This window comes from Carassius auratus, chromosome 30 (genome assembly GCF_003368295.1).
Source record: "Carassius auratus strain Wakin chromosome 30, ASM336829v1, whole genome shotgun sequence".
In the NCBI taxonomy this organism is placed as follows: domain Eukaryota; kingdom Metazoa; phylum Chordata; class Actinopteri; order Cypriniformes; family Cyprinidae; genus Carassius; species Carassius auratus.
The window spans coordinates 10491266-10513795 of record NC_039272.1 but is presented as its reverse complement, the minus strand read 5'-3'; the positions used below and the strand labels follow the sequence as shown (position 1 = coordinate 10513795).

At 36.6% G+C, this 22530-nt stretch overlaps 1 protein-coding gene across 4 annotated transcripts in view; it reads left to right on the top strand.

Moving 5' to 3' along the window:
- Nucleotides 1-22530, top strand: part of LOC113049173 (protein FAM222B-like) — a 51564-nt gene that overhangs the window by 17351 nt on the left and 11683 nt on the right. The gene's annotated exons all lie outside the window — the stretch shown is intronic.

Here is a 22530-nt window from a genome sequence, read left to right as displayed (position 1 = left end):
CTGCTCAGTTTAACTGTTCAGAACAAACAAGGCACAACAATCACAAAACAGAAAGACAGTCGAGGATCATCAGGTAACAGAACATAGTATTAAGAACCAAGGGTTCCCAAACTTTTGAATGGGGTTATTTTAATAATTTCAGCAATTTTTTCGTCTTGTGGACTAAATGTTAAAATCTTTTATGAACAATATATTACTCAGGACAGTACTAAATAAAATATAACATGCAATTAGTGTGATCTCTCTTATTTTTTAAAATTTATATATATATATATTATTATTATTATTATTATTATTATTTTTTTTATTTTTTTTTGCAGGAAAAGGAGCACAATTGAGCAGACACAATTTTTCAAAAATTTTACACATAAATGTAATATTTGAAATGGGCCTATACTTTGCCAGTTCACTAGGATCTAGTTGTGGTTTCTTAATAAGAGGCTTAATAAACGCCAGCTTGAATGGTTTTGGGACGTGACCTAAAGATAACGTCAAGTTAATAATATTGAGAAATGGTTCTTCTGCTACAGGTAATAACTCTTTCAGTTATTTGGTGGGTACCGGATCTAATAAACATGTTGTTGGTTTAGATGCCGTGATAAGTTTATTTAGCTCTTACTGTCCTATAGTTGTTAAGCACTGCAGTTTATCTTTGGGTGCAATGGATGAAACTGAAGTATTAGACACTGTAGAATCTACATTTGTTATTGTTTTTCTGATGTTCTGATGTTTCTATATGAATTCAGTGAAGACATTCATAAAGTCATTACTATTAAATGTTGATGGAATATTTAAATTGGGTGGTGCCTGGTTATTTGTTAATCTAGCTACTGTGCTAAATAAAAACCTAGGATTTTTCTGGTTATTTTCAATGAGTTTGTGGATATGCTCAGCCCTGGTAGTTTTTAGAAGCTGGACATGCTGTTTTTCCATGCAATTATAAAAACGTCCAAGTTAGTTTTTCTCCATTTGCGCTCAAGACTAGTTTCTTACATGAGAGAGTGGGTAATACTGTTATACCATACCATACTATACCACAGTACATTTTTCTTTAACCTTTTTCAATTTGATGGGGGCAACAGCTTCTAATGTATTAGAGAAAATAGTGTCCATGTTGCCAGTCCCATCATTATGTGAGTGTGTATGTGTGTAAGTGTTTGTTTAGCATGTATGTGTGTGCAAATTTCAGAGCGTGTGTGTTATTTCAGCACGAGGGATCCAGAGCAGAGAATAGGAGCCCTTTATGTGGCCCGTGAATCAGTGCTCCTGTTAAGACCCATTGTTGAGAAGGCTGAATACTGAATGTTGAATGCTATCTCTGCACTGGCCGAAATAGACAGAGTAATAATAGATTACATTATTAAAAAGAGTGAAGCAGAAGGAATTGCTTTAACCACAATGTTTATTTTTTTATTTAGGTAAAGTAGGAGAGAGGGCAGGAATGAATAACAAGGCTTGTATGTAATGGGGAGAGAGGAGGTGAAGGGTAAACGTTGACCTTCCCTGGGCCTGAGTGAAAGAAGCCATCCTGAATGGACGTTTGTGTTCAGAGCTGAAGCAGCGTGTGCTTCGTGTTCATTCTGAAAGTGACTTCTGACGTGCTAGATTAACCTTAGCCCCTCTGGACATTTGAGACTGGTCCATCTCTCTTTTACGTGTTTGTGAGATTTGATTCAGTGTGAGAGAGGTGGTGGTTCAGCCTGAAATATTACTCGTGTTTCTTGGTGTATTTGGTATGAGCAGTTTTGGGCAGGATGTTATTTAGTGTGACCAAGCCTGATAGTTTGTGTGTCGCAGTCTAACTTACAATTGAGAGTTATTACTTTGACCACAGGCTGGCTTTATTGATCTGGTAATCTCTGATGCAGTTCCTGAAGCAAGCATTAAAGTGATTTTATTAGCCTCATACACATGCACACAGTAATTACTACCTCACTGAAAATGTTTTTTATATGTCAGTGAGATTTTTTTTATTTTAAAGAAATGAATACTTTTGTTCAGTGACATCAAAGACATTCGTAATTTTACAGAAGATTTCTGTTTCAAATGAATGCTGTTCTTTTAAACTTTTTATTAATCAATGAATGTGGAAAAATATATATATCATGGTTTCCAGGAAAATATTAGTTACAGTTTTCGAACTTATTTCAACATTGATTATAATAGGGCTTGGGCGTCGTGACGTCATTACTTGGCGTGGCCGCCACGTTGAATGCCTCCTTTACTGCCTCCTTTACTGCAACTCGGACTACTGCGCAGTGTTTAGACATACTCCCTCTCATCCGTGTGTCTTAATTTGATTAATTAAAAAAATCTATTTTAACCATTTTCAACCGTTGCTGTATTGTGGGGTGTAATAGCGCAACACATAATCGCTATGGGGAAAATAAAATGAGAATGGATTAACTTTACACCGCTTTCCTGCTTGGAGGGGCGACTACGGAGACGATAACATCTGAATATTAATTTATATAGCTTAAGTCAACATTGAAAATAAGGGAAATTTCTCGAGTTACTGATCCAAAATGCGGGAAATTTCAACAATTATGTTTTTGTTGCTATCCCTCTGCTGACAGCAAAAATTCATTAACTAACATTAAGCGATTTGTGAAGCTAGGTCTAACGTGACTTTAGTTACAGATTGGCGTGAAATCGTGCTCTCACAACAACCACGCTATCTTAAAAAGCCCAACATCACGCTAAGGTTGCTTTCAAGTAAGCTAAACGATGCTTTGAAAACATCTGTTTCGCTGGAAATACAAGGAGTAGCAACAGGACAACAACACAGAGACTTGACAGGTCTGATGGAGGGGCTAACGGGATATTTTACAGGAAAATACTAAAACGGGAAGACAGTGGGAAAACAGCTCAAATACGTGAGAACCTCGGAAAAATGGGAAGGTGGACAGCTACTAACTACACTTTTGAAACTCATTGTTAAAAGTCCATGTGTGAATGGTTGTTAGCACTAACGGTTACTAAACTAGCAGCTAGGTAGAGCACAGCTTACCGGATTACTGTATACTGTTTTGCCGCTGTTCCGTTTCTATGATTTGCAGCTCCTGAACCCATACATTTGTGAACTGTACATGAGACTTGACTTGTAGCTTCGGAACTATTCTGAAGTGTAGGCGCTCACAAAACAAACAAGGTAGCCGAAGATATCTGTAATGCAAACCTGCGGCAACAAGTCTTCGTCGGTACTCCACTATTTGTTGGGAATTTCATATGGATCCAAACCGTTAATAGTGCCGATTTTGTCCACATACTGGCCTCTGTCATCCCTATTTAGCGTATCCCTATAAATCCCACAAACTTTTCGCGATTTTGACATCTTTTTTTCTTTCTCCCAGCTCTGCTCTTCTCGTTAAACTGGTTGTATGTTTACATTCGCGAAGCTGGCAACATGGCCGCCATGTCCCAGAATGCAACTTGGCGCCCAAGCCCTATAAGAAATGTTTTTGAGCATCAAATCAGCTCAAGATTTCTGAAGAATCATCTGACTTCATGAAATCATGAAGACTGCAGTAATGATTTGCATCACAGGAACAAATGACATTTTTACAAAATATTACAATAAATATATTACAATATTTCACAATATTAAAGTTTTTACAGTATATTTGTTGTAGTGTGTGAATGAATGAATGATTGAATGAATGAATAATATTTGTATGTTATATGCAAAAAAACAACATTATTGCTGAATTATATATTGACCCATAAACAAAACAGCTGAGTGCACTTTTAATTAATGAAACGTTTGATTTTCAGAATTGACTAGTTGGAGGATTTTCTGATTTTAGTCTTTTAAAGCCAAAACAAAAGTTGGAAATTTCGCTTACCCAATTATTTTACCAACCTGACCCATTCCACCCTGTCTCTTCGGCTTGACTTCAGTTCGCCTGCATTTCTTTAACAAGATATTCATCCTACACGCACCTTTCTTGGCCCTCAGACCCTCATAAACTTTTTTTTAAAAGATCAACCGTTGTGACAACTGTCAGGCCACATCTAGATATGTTATCTTGAATGAGGGTTTATTAAATACGAGCTGCAGGCTAACTAACGTCTCTGTTTACTAGCCTGTCCGCAGCACATGGGCTCACTTTCTCAGCTACCTAATCCAGGAATGTGTCTTTATGCTGGATGAACTCAACTGAAGAGATCACGTTGCTCTGTAATGACAGGTCAGAGTTGACGAGTGGACAGCCGAGTGAAGAATCAGGGTGCTGCTGTAATGCTGGGATTGATGCCTTTGGCAGAGTCAAATGCTGGTGACAGTTTGTTCGGGATCAGTGGCGATGTTTTGCTGAGTTTATCAGGGATGTTCTCTCAAACAGGACATGGAGCCCAAGGGAAGGGCAATATGTGTAGGGCTAACTGCTCCTCTTAATGTTGTTTCAAGTGTAAACAGAACGGTTTTAAAATGATATGCTCCACAAATAATGTTAGTGATACAGTTGAGTCTCCCTGCACCTTAATGGATTACAAAAATGGAAATTTGTGGAAGTAAACCACAGATTTGTGTTAGTGGACAGTTGTTGTGTGGTTAAAACTTGCGACTTAATGGAAGATTACCCTCAATTTACTTCTAGTATAAACGCATAGATTTTTCTCTCCAGTTGCATTTTGTAATGTATAGATTACAAAAGAGCTGGTAATATTATCTAAGTAATCTCCTATGCTCATGAATACTAAATGTATTTGAGCAAAAATACAGTAAGAAATGTAATATTGTAAAATAATATTACTATTGTAATTATATTATAATATAATATTACTATTTAAAATAATTGTTTTATATTGTAATACATTTAAATGTATTTTATTCCTGTGATAGTTAAGCAGAAATTTCAGATCAAGTAACATGATCCTTCAGAAATCTATTCTATTATGCAAATTTTCTGCCCAAGAATCCTTTCTTATTTTTAGCATTTTTTAAAACAGTTTTTTGGTGGGAACAATTGTCAGAGGAACTATTTACATAATATTAGTTGCCTTTAGCACAGAAAAACCAAATCAGCACTTTCAGAAACGTAATAAAGTATGGTTAAAATTACATGTTTTAACAGAGGAAGCAGGTATTAAAATTATGTACAGATGAGCTGATAATTATTGGGTTTTGTGTTATGGCTGTTAATCATTAGATGAGTGGTATTAGAGTTGTATATATTGTTTTCTTAACTAATTATCCAATTGAAAATAAAACATTTGCAATTCTAATAAATTTAGACATAACAATGTACAGTAAAAGCATGGATAGCTATTTTGATATTTGCTAAAGATTAATTTAACTAGTAATTATTAGCGTTATTTAGGATTAACCCAAATTACTATTAATTGAATGTCTATTGCAGGACCTGTACTTTTGGAGATTCAGAAAGATCTTGAGTATCATCAGTGCCTGAGGTTCTCATAGCAAGTCAAAAAAAGATTCTGGGGCCACATACTTTATGAGCAGGTTTTCAGAAATATTCACTTGTAGATGTCAACACACCAAACCAATAAATCAGGTGTGTTTTCTGAAGGTGGCGTGATGTGCGACCTTATGTAGCCTTTTGTGCCTCCCGCTGATTTATAAAGGCAGCTCAAATGGTTATCAATCTAGCACAGGATCAGACACGGTCCTGGCTCTGAGGATGGTTCGCTCCTGTGTGCGGGGAAGAGAAAGAGAGAGTTGTTCGCAGAAGCAGGTGCAGAGAGGTGCGCTGACAGACACAGGGGAGGCTTAATATCCTGTCAAAAGACAAAGGTGCCTTCTAGGCTTCTGCTGTCCTCCTTGAAATCTTGCAAAAACAAGTTGATCCGGTGAGCTTTATAAAACTCATGTGTGCCACTAATGCATGTACAAGAGATACAAAGGCTACACATGCACCGGCACAAAGCAAAGTGTAGTGCTTGGGTCAATGAGTGTATGAGTAGCTACAGGGGCAAGCGGAGACCTTTTGTCAGGCGTCTCTCAGCGATCAATGAAGAGTACACCTTCAGCCATTTCCCTCTTTTGTGCCAGAGTCCGGAACGTGGGGTTACTTGAAGAAACCATCCATTAGCAGAAGCTCTTTTGTGTGTGCTTGTTGATGCTGGCTCTGTTTGTTTTGTGCTCGCATGCATACGAATGCATATTTGAAGTAGCCTATAGTGTTTTTGAGTCGGCTTGGTGCATATAATGTGGAGTTGTGTGATGAAAAGCCATCCGTGTGACCTAGTTTCTGAAATGCGGCATAGCCTGGCTGGCAGTGAGTAAGACCTACACGGGCAGCATTACAGAGCTTGATTGAAGAGGATGAGAGGGAGCTGAGTGTGTTTGTGTGTGTGTGTGTGTGCACTAGAGAATGTGTGTGTCTGCATTCAATCATGGTTTGGCCATTTGTCTTCCTGTAGCTGATGTCCCAGGGTCTCATTGCATGCTGACTGTCCCTCTGTGGTGGCTTCCTGTAATTAATAGGGGCTCCTGCCCAAAGTCATCCGAGAGCAGGTGTTTTTGTGAAGTGGAGTAGTGTTGTCTCCGTGACCTGACAAATATTCATCCTCCCATATCAATGAACACGCTCGGCCTCCATCCACAAATCAACCTCAGGTCAGTGACAACAGCAAAGGAGAACGCTTATTAGTGGTGCCCGCTAAGTGGTGTCATATCTAAGGACTGGGATGTCATAGAGACTCGTGGGTGGGCTCTTTTGACTCGGGACACTCATAAAACCTGACGGCTGCATAGTTACACACTACACCATACTACTAGTCTACAGCAAGTAACATTGGATTAAAAAGAGAATGTCTGAAAAGTAGAAAAAATATTTTCCTGTAAAATGCACTCAATTACTAATCTTAGTTTTATTTACTTCACAGTTATTTACTTTGGAGAATGCATATTTGGATGTAGGGATGGACTCATTTTTAACATATTTCCATATGTCATTCTTGTCCTGTGGATTTAGTCTTTTAGTTGTTAGCCATGAAATCTGTAGGCTTGATTTCCCCTTCTCCTTTTGCCCAACATTTGCACTTCCCTGTGATTTCCTTGATGCTAAAAAAAATGCGGACGGAATTGCGGAATCAAGTCATAAAACGGCATTTACTGTATTTTGGTAGGATAAATCAAAAGTAGGTCAGTACACTTAAATCAAAACGCAATATGGAATAGTGTCTGTGTGTCTCTGACTGTGTGAATGAATGGTGCAGGCGCATGGTTTCATTCACTGCATGCATCCTGAAGTGCACACCATGCTCGTTGTGTTTAAAGCCACTGCCGCCAGAATATAAGAGTACATAAACACATGAATATAATCTCTGGGATTGCTTCATCTTCACTTCATTAAATTTTTACAGTTTATTTTGGGTAAAACTGTCATCATATATACAAACAAAAACCTAAAGTTCTTCACAGCAACCTGTCAAAAAAAAGTTTGGTTTAACTTGAAGAAACTGTGACAGAAATAAATTACTTGGTATAATGATAATTTTGATAAATAATAAAATTATTATCAAAACATTATTTTTTTAAGAAATATTTACCAGAATATGTATTTTTTATAAATTAATTAGAGATGCTTTTGATTGTAAACTTTTAATGAAACCATTAAAATGGAGTCCCGAAAATTAATGGACAACACAGAATTTGGTAAAATATTAAACTGAATTTGAGGGGGAAAAAAGGCTTTAAAAATGTATTCTTTGTTAAACTTTTAATAAATTGCTGTTAAATGGTGTAAGTTTCATGATTTCAATTACTTAGACATGCTTTTTGCTTACTACAATTTGATTAAACCATCAAAACAGAATCTAGAAAAAAAATATATATATATAGGAAAAAGTGAAATCCAGAAAAATTTAAATGGAAAAAATGGAATGTGTAAAAAAAAAAAAAAAAAAAGGATGGATGGATGGATTGCATTATGCCCTACATTTGGCATTGTTTTGTTCATTGGAGTATGTTGGTCCAGAGGTCTTTATCTGTTTGTTTCACTTCAGCCTTCATTGGTTGCACTGAAATGTTTCCTTCTATGAGGCTGATGTGATGAAAGCAGCTTTTAAATCCTAGTGCTGCCCTCAGCGTCTCCAGCCAGGGCTGATCAGCCGTGGCCTGCCAGAGTCAGCCACTGTAATATTCATGATCTAATTATTCAGGGAGAGGTTAGTGTGCGGAACTGTAACGTGTGATTTAACCTCTTGTCAGGGGCTATAAAAGGAAGGCGGGTTAATCTTTCTGGCAACCGTCTCTCTACCCTTGGGAGCGCGCCTCAATTTCCCTCCCTATGCCCTGGAGGATGTGAAGAAAGAGAGAGATACAGCATATTACACAGACACACACATATGCATGCAATTCACACTCGAGGTGTTGCTGACACTCAACATCTATTGCTTTTCTCTGGAGAAATAAAAATGAAGTGACCTTTGATTACTGGTGACGGCAGCTGCCAATCTGTCAGATACAGTCAGATACTCACAAAACTGAAGCAGTTCTCTCGTCTGACATTAAAGTTTAGTTTCTTACATATTTTCAGTTATGAGCAGCACTGACACTCAAAGTTAATGTAACAATGTTTTTTGTTAGGAAATATTCTCGTGTAAACAGCGTCCCAGAAGATATGACTTCATCAGTATAAAAAAAAAAATCACTCTATCAAGGACACATTTGTCTAAATTTGTCTTAATTGGCTTCTACTTGTGAATTAATAAATTAAAAGCATTCTTTGTATAGTAAACACCATTAAAAATGTATCCGGTCTTTGAATCAGAAGGACAGCTGTGAGAATGAATACTAAAGAGCCTTACAGAGAAGTTAGAGGAAAAAATAAACATGTATAAATGAAGCAAAATATCAAGTTTTAGGATGTTTCACTGGGTGCTGTTGTTTCAGAGTGGAAGCAGAAGATGCGTCAAACCACCCAGGTGCCTAGAAGAAGTTCTCTATTGGAGGGTGGCAAAAAACCTGTGGCTGTAACACTTTACAAAAAGATTTGTAATAAAAAAAAAACAAAAAAAACAGTGTCTATCAAAATGATCAAGTGTTCATTTATAAATATATCATTGTTCATTGTAAAATTGTTAATTAACTTGTTAAAATTAAACTATTGTATGTAGAAATTAGCATCAGATGAAACAGTGCTGTACAATTATTGTTTGTTCTCAGTTCATGATACCTAATGCAATAACTACTGTTAATGAATCATTTTGGTATTCTTGTTTGCTGACAAACAAAAGATTTTGCTAACGCTTTATAGTGAATGTTGAAATTAGTCTTGACTAAGATTAATAATTGCTTTTGAAGTATGTATCATTGTTAGTTTATGTTAACTCATATTAACAAATGGAACCTTATTGTAAATCTTTTAAACAATATTTTTTGGCTAGATGAAACCAAAAAAGAGTCTTTTGTCAAAGCAATTTGTCTGGTGTAAATTGTACATTACCCAAACCTAAAACCTAAAACTTCTTCTTTCAGCAGGACAATGATCCCGAACACAAGGCCCAAATAAACAATTTAGTGGTTCAAGAAAAACAAGATTAATGTTGTGTAATGGCTCAATCCAAGTGCTGAGTTCAGCCCAGTTGAGATTTCTGTCTGAAAATAGTGTACAATAGTACAGCTAACCTGAACAAGAACATCAGGACAAGTAGTTCTGCAATCCTGTATTTTTTTCACTTTGCAGTCAAAACAACAATTGTGTAAAATCCTTATTTTCTTATAACCCACCATTACACCATCAAGGTTGATGTTTGTAAATTACAGATTTTTGAGAATGAATTGTTTTTGAAGGTTTTTATTATTCAGGCAAGAACTGGCACTTAAAACATGGTGGATATGCAGAGATTATGCTAGGCTGTGAGAACTCCAGGCTTGAACTCGGCGAACCCAATGCCATCACCACCCAGAGTCTAATCCACGCTAAAACCCGCGTCGCTGGATCTGCTCCTCCAGTGTGACGCTTCACACAGCTCGTTCCATAAAGAGACATTTAAATCTGCTTCATCATGAAAGCACCATTTGTGTTCGCTTCCCGCCCTGGTCTTTGTTTTTTCGCGCTGTTTCATAGACAAACAGCAGTTTGGATTTTAGAAGATTACTATTTGATTTTACCTGGCCTTCATAGAAAATTTCTCGGAACAAGTGTGCTCACAGATGCATGAGCATCTGAAAATCACTGCTTTTGTTGGATGATTCACCAACCCACATGCCTTTGTTACCACCATTGTTCACAATAACAGACCCACACAAGCCAGTGGCCTCTGCCTCCGCATGAAACCCCTCTTGATCTGATTTTGGACCTGTATTCTGTTCTTCTGAGAATCATAGTCATGTAGGATCAGCACTCCTGCTGAGCACGTCCAACCCTGTTACTGTTTGATCAGAGCTAAAGTGACCTGTCTTATGAAATGCAATCTGACTGGGGGAGGAACTTTGCCCACCGCTGGTGGTGTGTCTATCAGATACGCTGCTGTTTTCTGCATGCTTGGCTTACCACTATATCACTCCCATCACATACCGAGAGTTATGGTGTCTGGAAGCAGCCACGTTAGACGCTGGGTGGGCTTATGGTGTAGGAGCACCAGGAATGTTGCACTTCCAGCCTTCGGAGTATTGCCTTTACATGGGTCAATACCCCCAGAGACATTTGGTGGCTTGTGAGTTAAGGTGAAGGAGGTTTGTAATACCTTGAAAAAGCTACTTGTTTATCTCAGTGGCAGTTGCAAATTATGCAATTATAGTTTGCCATCTTTGCTCATAGGAGCTTGGTTATGGATCCTGTTTTTTGAGTCTGTCACCTTTTTAAATTTTTTATTTTTATTAAACTTTAAAAGTCGATTAAAAGTGTGAGTAAAGACATTTATAATGTTACAAGAGATTTCTATTTTGAATAAAATGCTATTCCTTTCAACTTTGTATTTCTCAAGGAATTCTGAAACAGTAATACATAAAAAAATAAAAAAAAACAATAAAAAGGATAATAATATGAATTGTTCCTTGAGCACCAGATCAGCATATTAGAATGATTTCTGAGAGATCAAGTGACATTTTACAATGACAAAATAGAAAACAGTTATTTTCACAATATTATCGTTTTTACAGAATTTTTGGTGAACAAGAGACTTCTCTATAAATGTGACTTTAAAAGACAGCAGAAAGTGAAAAGTCTTTATGTTTTCAAGAGTCCTCCAAAAATAATCTTATCACTGGCAAAAATTTTACCACAGTATAAATATATATAATATTAGTTCTATCAAATGATTAATCGTTATTAATCACATTCAGAATAAATGTTTTTGTTTACGGAATATATATGTGTGTACTGTGTATATTTATTATGTATATACATATTATACACAGTACACACACATATTATGTTAACAAAAACTTATTTTGGATGTAATTAATCACGATAAATTATATATGTATGTGTGTGTGTGTGTGTGTGTGTGTGTGTGTTACTTTTGAATGACAGTCAGTGGAGATGTTTTAGTCGAAATGTAGTGGAGATGTAGTCAGATAGTGTATCTAACTGCCATGCTAATCAGCCACACTTTGTCCTCTTGGTAAAGTGTGTTTATGGCTAATGGATCTCAGGGTATGCGCAGAGATCTGTGTTTGTGCGCGTAGCCATTGTACTATGGCTTCTTATTAAAGGGCATTGCACTAATCATATTGTAGCATCACACAGTATTTTATATGACACACAAGGATGTACAACACCGTGTAGTAATTTAGGAATTGGAACAAACACACAGATTCATAATGAAATGTCGGATCAGTGTATTTGAGGGGCGAAAGCAGTCGTAGAGAGAAGGGGAGAGGAGGATGAATTACCAGCTCTGTCTGATTATTGTGAACCACTACAGAGCACTTCACAATCACTGAAGCCATATTTATCAAAGACGTCTCTTTATGAGGCGCAAGATTCACCGCTCACATGATTCATGAGCCCTGAGTGCAGAATTATCTCTGGATAATTACATTGAATCTGTAAAAAAAAAAATCTGACTTTAAATAGCTGTGCTAAGATTACTTACTTCATAAAGTCAGATATCTCAGCTATATTAAATTAAGCCCATAAAGTGAATCAAGGTCATGGGACCGAAATCAAATGAATCGAACTGTAAATATGAATATACATTTTTATTGTAAATATTAACATACCTATTAGTTCAGTATTGATTTAAATATAATGTAATATAAAGTCCCAGTAAGAAATTTGTAATGATACAATCTATTTCTATTTTAAATAAATTATAATATTTTGAACCATCACAGAGTACTGAAAAAAGTATCATGGTTTCCACAGGAAAAAAAAAAATAGCAGCACAGAAATATTTAATATTGATAAGAAGCATCAAATCAGCATGTTAGGATGATTTCTGAAGCATCATGTGACACTGAAGACTGGAGTAATGCCTGATGACAAATTCAGCTTTACCATCACAAGAAAAAATTACACTTTTTAAATGATATTAAAATATAAAACATTCATTTAAATGTGAATGTTACACAATCTTACTATTACTGTATTTTTTTTTTTACAAATAAATGCATTCTTTGTGAGAAATAACAATCATCCCACCCCATATGCACAAATGATTGATTGATTTGTTATGGTTCTTATGGAAATCATTCATTAGCAATTCAGTCTGAGTTTGAATTAATTTTGTAAATCCTTATCCAGTAATCGATCACAAATGACTGGAAAGGTCATAGAAAACTCACAGGAATTCATCGTCACTGATAAAATGTTTCGAATTTGACCATTCGCACATAGTTTACACATTGCTCTTATAGGCAGACAGCATTTGATAAACTGCTCTTCTCCCGCTGTGGAAAGACTGGTATCATTTATTTCTTAATCTGTATTTAGACTTGATGCTGAAGTAGCTGTACTGTCCCCTAAAGAGGCATACGGGGCAGATTTTGAGCTTTGTGGGGAGCCGCTGCAGAGCGCCATAGTGCTGATGAAGTTGATTAGCAGCGGCCAAAAGGCTTCGTTCACTCACGCTCACACATTGTTAGCGACATTACTGCTTATGCATCAGTGCCCAGTTTCCTGTGAGTCAGTGTTAAAGCTCGCACAAGCTGTTCTCTCATAAAGATTAGAAAACACTCACCTCCCTGACACCTCTCAAATGCCTGGGTCACTCCTGCAGTTTCACAGCAACTTACCGGCCTGTAAAAAGCTTATCGACCCCATCAGATGTGCTTCATAAGCTTTGTTACTTCAGGAATCTGCAGTGCCCTCTTTCTTTGTGTCAACAGCACCGTATCTGCGTTGATTGATGTTTGAGAGTTTATTGAGACAGGGGGAGAGAGAAAAGGGTTAGGCCGAACTTGAAAGTCTTGATGTGGGCTGATCAGCTTTCTGCTCACACACAATCTTCTGAACACACAATTGTAGGACGCTGAGACGGGAACAAAATGAGTGTTTGAGATGAGGAAGTGATGTACTGATGAAGGGCGTATCTGAACGTGTCTCAGATAAATGTCAGGCGCAAGGACTAAATGCTAAAGAGTATTATAGCATTAAACCAGCAAGTCAACTATTTTATTCACAGTTAAAGTTATTTTTAGACATTGGAATTGTTTTAGTGAATATAATTGTACTTTTAATAAGATGTTTTTGTATATTAATCAACTTTACATTTTTCTTTCTGGTTTTTGATTTCTAAAATCCTTCTGGACTGCAAAAATGGAAAATCATGGAAATATATTATTCAAGGAATGAGGGAACCATGAACTGAATGCATCAAAAATGTCACCATTCCCTGACAGCAGGCGTTTGTGTACATAAGTAGGTTGTAAGACAACATCTGACAGTTTTATCATAATCTAGAGCCAAAGCAGATTCTCAGCGAGTTTTCTTCCATGACAAGGCTTTATCTGTTTCCTGGAATCTGGAAAGTTCAGCTCAGTTGTGGCGATTTGCTTGTGTTTGATGTGTCTGTTCCCATGGTCACATGCCCTTGTGAAATATTTGCGGTCAGAAAATCGAGCGGTCTGTCTGTTTGACCATCTCCCCTGTATAGCACATCCCACAGGACAACAGTAGAGGATTGTGAACTGTGGTGTCTGTCAGTCAGTACAGCAAAGAACAACAGTAGAAATAAGAATGTTGCCATTTCTTCTCCTCTTTGTTTATCTGTTCTCTCTATGCGGTATTGATGTGTTGCTTTGAAGTCAGTTTGTGATAGGGAGCTGACCTTGTGTAAATGTAAAAACTGGAGCGAAACTGGAGTGGAGTGATGACAGAATGCTTTGAGTAGGCATGGGAAATAGCTGTTGCAGCTCTTTCAGAACTGTTTCCATTGGCGGAGAGAAAGCATAGGAATTAAAAGGTATAGTTACATTAGATTTGTGCTCCTTTCAATTGCTAACATATTTCATGTGAATACTATAGGACAATGAGAGACAGAAACTCCTCTTCTGCACCAAAGTTCATGTTTAGGTATTGGTTTCATACAAATAATGCAAACTTGTGTCACCGAACTTTAATGATTTATTATCACTTATTTGTTATGTGATGTAGGCCTTAACAAGAGATATGAAAGAGATTTCATATCTCTTTATTCACCCCCCCCCCCCATAATATAAATTATTAAAATCTTACATATAATTATAATTATAATGTACATTTTATTTATTCTTATCCTGAATTCTGAAAAACAAAATGAAACCTTAATTGAGCACAAAATCAGCATATATGATTTCTGAGGGATCATGTGACATTTTCTAATAACAAAATTATATACACTTAAGGCATTACATAACCAGGATACAAAAATCTAGTAACTGTAACTCAGTTAAGTTACATAAAGAGATTAAAAATACTATCAGGATTACATTTATGTAGTTTAAAATGAAGTAAATGAGTATTTTGACATTATGCCATTTAGGCGCTGCTTTAGCCTAATTCCTGGTTCTGTTGACACTCATGTTGACGTGTGAGCCCCCTGCTGGTGCTTGCGCAAGTAACCCCTCCACTATTATTCTCCTATATATATATATATATATATATATATATATATATATATATATATATATATATATATATATATATATATATATATATATATATATATAGCTTTTTATATAGAATCAAACACCTTTGTGTGCAAACTAGTACCTGTAAAATGTGTTTGTGGGGATGCAGCAGTTTAGAGGTGCTGGAGCAGTCAGGCCGCCCACATCATGATGGATGAGGGAAGGGTACGGCTGGATGAGGCTGGCCATAGATCGTTGTAAGGAGGCGTATACAATGACAAATCATGATGAAGACCAAGCTGCACTCTAGGCTGATTCAGTTCCCCTTCATGTTGAACTTTGGGTTGCATCTTTGGTGTCTGGTAACAGTTGAAGGGCACAGGAACGACTGCTGGGATGTGCTTGCTCATCTATTGCATTCTGGGATGAGATGGCAGCTGTCTGAATCACGGAGAGAGAGGCCCTCCCACTCACCAGAGGCTGATAGACAGCTTTCCCCTGGCCTTTCAGAAATCATTCTCTTTCTTCCTTCCTTTTTTCCTTTTGCCGCAATTTATCACCAGGGTGTCCAATTTCGGATGAGCTGCAGGCGTCTTGGGCAAACGGATGAGCAGTAAATGGATGAATCTTTTCATAAATGAAATTGTCTCACTCTGTCATTTCTTCATCTTGTTTTGTGAGCATTGTCCTCGTTTCTGTTATTGTGAACCAGCACAGATGTCTGGTCTGTAAAGAATGTGTGTGAGGAGACCCTCTCCCTAGTGGCCTTGCATTAGTGTGGGTATGTCATTGTGTTTTTACTTTACATGGTCTTGCAAAGGTTTTTTGTTAGTGGTGGGGTGGATGTGAGATGGTTTGATAACTGTATTAAATTGCATAAGGAGAGCTGATGGTTGTTAAAACATTTCTCATTTGATTTGTTTCTGCTTTTTTCTCTGTCCAGTATGCTGTGAGACTTCACAATGCACCATTAAATCACTAGCTGGGTTTCCATCTGCGTATTTTCATGTGCATTTTTAAATAATGCATAAAAGATATGCTGGGTAGAAACACCAAGTTGAAAATAATTTCCTAAATGTGCGCATAAAAATAGATTAACAGTTTGTTACCACAACATATGAATTAGTGGATACATCTAATGAATCAATTTCCTCACTTTAGTTAAATCATGGCCACATTGTACTAATTTGTTTATTCACTTTAATTTAGTTCAATTTATGATGGAGTATATAATTGAGTGACATTTTCTAGATGGAACTGCTGCTTTATTGCAAATTGTTTCAAAATGTATGCATAGTCGGATTATTACAAACTGACTCTTCTTTTAATCGATTCAGTCAAAAAGACTCTTATGTTGCTGTAAAATGTAGATGTTTTAGGAATTACATTGTGAGGAGTCACGAGGATCCTAAAGATTCTTTAGTTTGTGAGTATTTAAAACCTATGCGTATAGCAGTTCTGTCTCTCTTCTGCTCTGCTGCTTTTTCTCAGTGTTATTCTTGTTTTTGTCACATCTGTTGGGCTTCACATTACACACAGCCTTGCTCAGGCAGGTCCAGATATAAATAAAAACGCAGAGAGTTCTTCACCTTTTCACTTTCGGCCTGTGGTTCATTTTTCACACATCACCTCACTGTAAGTGGTCAACACACACATCCACCTATATATAATTAGACCTGCCTATTGCTTTTCTTGGTTGCCTTTTTTAGATGTTACAGTAATAATGAGAATGTATATTAATGAATTCGATACAGATCTTGCCCCAAATCTGTCTCTATCCGTCGCATTTTCTCTCTCATGCATGCAAACACTCTCGCGCTTTCTCACATTCACTGGTCTGATCTTTCCACACATTTCTTCACACTCTCACACACCCACAGATCACTCATTTTCTGCTGTACTCACACCTTATGTTCAGTGGCTGAGCGATCATGAGTAGAAATGTCAGAGGCTGTCTCGGTCACTCACACTCCCATGATTAATTTGCTGGAGGTCTCCATGTATGTGCGTTTGGTTTCTTGAAGGCGTTTCTACTCTTCACTCAGTCTGATCACTGTCTGCACTCCCATTGGTAGTCACTGCTCATTTGCATAACATTTATTGCTAATTATTTCATGTATACTGTATAATAGGCATGTGATTTCATATCACAATATTTTCAGATTTTTTTTTAAACTGTGTTTTAAATGATTAAAGTGCAAAAGAACATACTTTATAAAGAATGATAAAGAAAACAATTTTCAATCACTATTCAGATTTTTTTAAAATACTTTAGGGGAAAAATGGTATCTTTAAGTATCAGTTGTTGTTTTATACACAACCTGGTGAATACACCAATCCTAATTGCTGTTTGGAAAGATTTAAAGGGATAGTTCCCATGAAAAAAGATGGTTCCCCTAAAGATAATGATTGTCATAATTTTCTTTAAGCGGTATTCATATATATATATATATATATATATATATATATATATATATATATATATATATATATATATATATATATATATATATATATATAATTTTTTTTTTTTTTTTTTTTTTTTTCAGCTGTTGAACACAAAATAATATATTTTGAAGAATGTTGATGACCAAACAGTTGACGGTAGTCATTGACTTCAGAAGGATGGAAAAAAATACTATGAAAGTCAATGACTACCGTCAACTGTGGTCAGCAGAAGAAAAAATCCTCATAGAGGTTTGGAGCAAGTAGAGGTTAAGTACATGATGATGGAATTTGGGGTTAACTATCCCTTTAAGTAAACAAGCACAGAATGTTCATTCAACACTTTTGCCGTTTTTGTTCAGACCAAACTTTTATGCAGCATACATGCAGAGCTGTAAATTTAATCATGCTAAAGATGCTAATGTGCGTTCTTAAAGGCTAAACAATTAGAACAATAAAGCCTAAAGCAATAAGCCTAAAGTGGTAACACCGGCCCCGGTCATTGTTTTACAGCCATAAAAATGGGAATAGAAGGAACAACTAGAAACTCCTGGAGGCCCAAACAACAACAAAAGGCTCCTACACAGACAAGCGCTTGTGTGATGGGTTAAGAGATACCCGTAACTGTAGTTTAAAGAGTTTATGAGAGTTAATAGTTGTTGTTGTTGTTTTTTATATGGACATAAATAGTGCAAACACAGGGCATGGTTGAAACTTTCTGTTGGGCATGTATCGAGGATGTCAAATACTGTATACTTTGAAAATGTTCAGCTGTATGCATTATTTAAGCTTTCTTGCCAAAACTCAAGCGTGGGCTTAAGGTATAGAAGTATTCACTACACATGTCATTATATGAGTCTCCAGTCTATTCTGCAGTGTCAGACAGCCAGACTGTCTCTCTGTTTTAAGCTTTAATACTGCTCACCTCTTCTATTTTTCTTTGACAGTGGCTTTGCAGATTTCTTTGCATCTCTTCTCTCTTTACTTTTCTTTCTATCTTTCTTTCACCATCACATACAGTCTATAAGCATTAGCTATTTGCGAAATTCTCCCTGACTTAGAGCTAATATCTGAAACTGCATGTCTCACACACTTCATGTGCTTAAAATTGGCGCTGCTAGACCAACAAAACTCTCAGAATAACTCTCACAAAGAACAAAAAAAAAAAACATGCAAGCGCGTATCGTTCAGGGGATGTGCTTAAGTCCTCAGTAACATGCTGACAGCGACATGTTTGCACGTCCTCAACGCGCAATCTATTCAGGCTGCTATAAATTGATGCCTATACTGAAAATGGGCCTATACTGATGTGAACGTTTATTTACAAGCAGCATCTCTTTCTCTCTCTCCTTCCTATTGAGCTGCTCTCGTATTCAAGGGTAAAGCTTGTTTCTCTTTTGAAAAAATCGAAATGTAAGCTCTCACCCCCGCCCACCCGATGTCCTCCTCCGTAGTCCTCATAAATGATAATCACAATCTCTCCTCTCCACTCTTCCCCTGCGAAGTCATTTCACTCAATAGCTTTTTGTGTTCCTGGGAAACTATACATGCAAGCGTACATTGGATTTCTCGCTCACTCTATTGTATGTGTATATTTTAGTGTAATTAGTCTGTGTTTTTCCTGAGCGTAAAGGCCAGTGTAGGCAGATTGTCTGAGCTCCGGAGCTCAGGCCCACCAGAGCCTGATTACAGCTTACCGTAGTCATTTTCTAAATCGCTCACATCCACTCCACTTTCCTCCCTCTATCCTTTCTTCTCCCACATACACCCTCCCTCTGTCCTCCCGTGCACACAAAGAAAGAGAAAAAGCAGTGGAGAAAAGACTCTAACCCAAACATCCTCAGCCATTGAGAATCCAGACAAACTTTCTCTCTTCCTGTCATTCTCTCTTTCCAGATTTTCCACCAGCTCTGATTCGAGTGCATATGACTCTGAATTTGTGTACATTTTGACTTTGGAGCATTCAGTGTTGTTCTGATGGGGCTTCTGCAAACAGAAAGAAAAAAATTATAATAAGGGCATAGTAGGTGAATACAGGGATGCACCAAAATAGCTGTTAATGTTAGTGCATATAGAATATGATATATTAATTTTAAGATTTGCTAAATATTATATTTAACAGTGTTTTTAAAGCTGGGCTTCAATGGAGCATTATATGATGGCAAAGGGATACACAATTATAAATACTATACAGGCCAACAAAACATTGCTGTGCTCCTGGTTATAGTTCTTTCATCTCTGAGTAGATATTTTCGTCTAGACGGGACTGGTTTGTGAGACTCTGCACGCATACAAGCACTGCGTGGGGACAGGGGAGAAATCAAAGATTCAGGCTGAGAGGAACAGATGAATGACCCATCATCAGTCAAAAAATCAATTGAAGAAGGAAGGAGAGACAAGGGAAATATCGATCATGAGTAAACTTGTGTTTCATTCTCTATTAAAACGTGTTTAGAAAAAAGAGCTCGGTATATTTAGAGTTGATAATTTGACCCTACTTATTTTTAGATTGTTGTACCATTAGCTTAGCATTATGCTAATGGAGGATTATTGACATCAATTTGTGGGTTGAGTCTCACGTGTGGAACATAAGTTGAGTTGCTAATCATTCACTCACAAAGCTCACTCAGAAGACAGCAGCTACTGCAGACAGCATACAGTGAGACAGCTCACTAGTTTTCAGATTAGAGCTCCTCCTCAGGTAAATTTGAGAGAGCAATTATGTTTGTATCAAGCCCTGCTGTGTTGTTAGTTCACTGGAAGGATTTTAATGAGCTGCCTTCATGACCTTTCACTACATACAAACTCTTTATTTCTCACTCTCTCTCCCAGCTTTGGCAGGTTTTCCTTGTACTGCCCTGTCAGAGTTGTTTGGTGCATAATTGCTTCTTTTCTGAACTGTTTGTTTGCTTTATATATATTTTAATACATTGTTTTTGTCTAGTATCAGTGTTTAGTTATTGGATGTAGCATGTAGCAAGTAGCATATGGTTGTATGAATGATTTCTCACCACAAATTACCAGGTAATATCCATAGTTGTTGATCTTTGCGTCCTCTCTTTCATAGAGGGTAAAACATACTGAGCCACACACATTCAAAATGAAAATGTCTCCCAACCTGCTGTGATATGACAAGTATCCAACAATTTGTGTCTACATCAAACCAACATACTTTGCAATGTGATGATCACAGCACATCAGAAGATATTTGATGTTCAGTCTATTGTTATTAGCATACCTAACATATTAGCTGTTTATTAAGCACATATTCTGCATTACTATATTCTACATCCCTACATTACCCAATATTTAATCTTAACAACTACCTTACTAACTATTTATAAGCAGCAAATTAGTAGTTAATTGAGGCAAAAGTTGTAGTTAATGGTTTGTTAATACAGGGAACTGGACCTTAAAATAAAGTCACAGATTCACTATCTGGTAGATACTACATAAAAAAAAAACAAGCAATCAACAGAACATCCTGTCGCAGTGACAGCTGGTCAGGACAATTCCTCCCATTCTGTGCATGTGGATTTGTGCCCACACAGTCACACTAACTCATTGTGTTTAATGACTGATGGATGAGGTGTCAGAAATGTTCTCAGTGGTCTGATTCTCGCCTTGCTGAAGGAAAAAGTAAAAATGTGAAACTTTGGAATTTAGCAAAGGTCACCTTAGATCACACCATTCATGTGAGAGGTTGGGCCAAAGATGTGGAGGTGAGGAGAGAGAGATGAAGCCCCTGGGGCACGGTGAGAGGACTCTGGCTGGTATGTTTGATGTTAAATTGAACCTCAGATTTGATATGAAGAGAGTTTTGAACTGCTGCTGTACCATTAGTGAGAGTGGTTTGGAATGGAAAGGTATGCGAGGGGTTTTTGCTGCTCTGAATTGACAAAGAGGATGATTAAAGAAGGAGATTTTGATTTCCTAAGCTTCACCGGATTGATAGGTTGGTTGATTAACTTATGCGAATCCAAAGCTTTGAAGCTATCATAGTTGGTTCTTTTTGTAATTTGCAACAGAAACTCTGCCATGCAATTAATTTTCACATAAATATGTGTGAAATTGCACTCAATCGCACATTTGAATTGATGTTTGAATGCATTCCTCATGACACACTTGATTAGAAGACTTGCTGAGTTTTAATGAATGCAGTGAAAATGTGTGTCAAACTGACAGATGGTAATTGTCTCATTGCTCCTGTTATGTTGGAAAATGATCCAAAACATGATTGTGAGTCATTTAGCTTTGCACCTTTTCTAACAGTAAGCTTTCAATGCACACCATGCCTTTTAAATCATGCCTTTCTGAGGGCAAAAGAGACATTTCTAATTAGTTTGTTTTGAATATGATTTAGTTGAAAATCAAATTACTGACAAATGTTTGTTTTCAATTGTTTTTAATAATGAAGACTGTTTTGATAATTAAGACTGTAAGAGAGTTTGCATTTCAGTGATATTTTATCCTTTTATTCCTTTCCTTTTTACTTTGTTTAGTGTATATCATTATATTAAACTGTGTTAATGTTTTATTACTGTCTTTCTCTATTTAGACTTTGTATTTTACTTTGGTACTGTGAAAGCTTTTAATCATCTAAATATGAAAAGCTTTTATACAAAAAGCCAGGTGTAACACGACCAGTATTGTTTTACTATTATTTATATGCTGTCATAGTATTTATTAAAATTTTGGAGTTTTATTCTTATTATTATTTATTTTAGTAATTTTAGTACTTCAGCTTGAGCTTGTTTTATTTCAGTCATCTGGCAAGGCAACATTTCTAATTTATGTTTGTTTAAATAAAAATAATAAAACTTCATGTAACTTTTCTTTTTAATTGCATTTTCTATAAGTTTCATTTCAGTTAGCGAGAACAGCTTAAATGGCTTTGCTTAACATCATTGAACACAATAAGTCATTTTTCAGTCCACATTGAATGCTGTAAAACCACAACTAGTCACAGCTAATCAGAATATATCTGATGTTTAACAGTTATTCAAAGTCAGATTTTGGGCCAATGAGAGTTCACTATGGGCGGGGCTAACCAATGTAGCACTGTAGTTAGAAAAACCATTAATGACAATATATTGTTTTAGGTTCGGACAGTGTTGAAC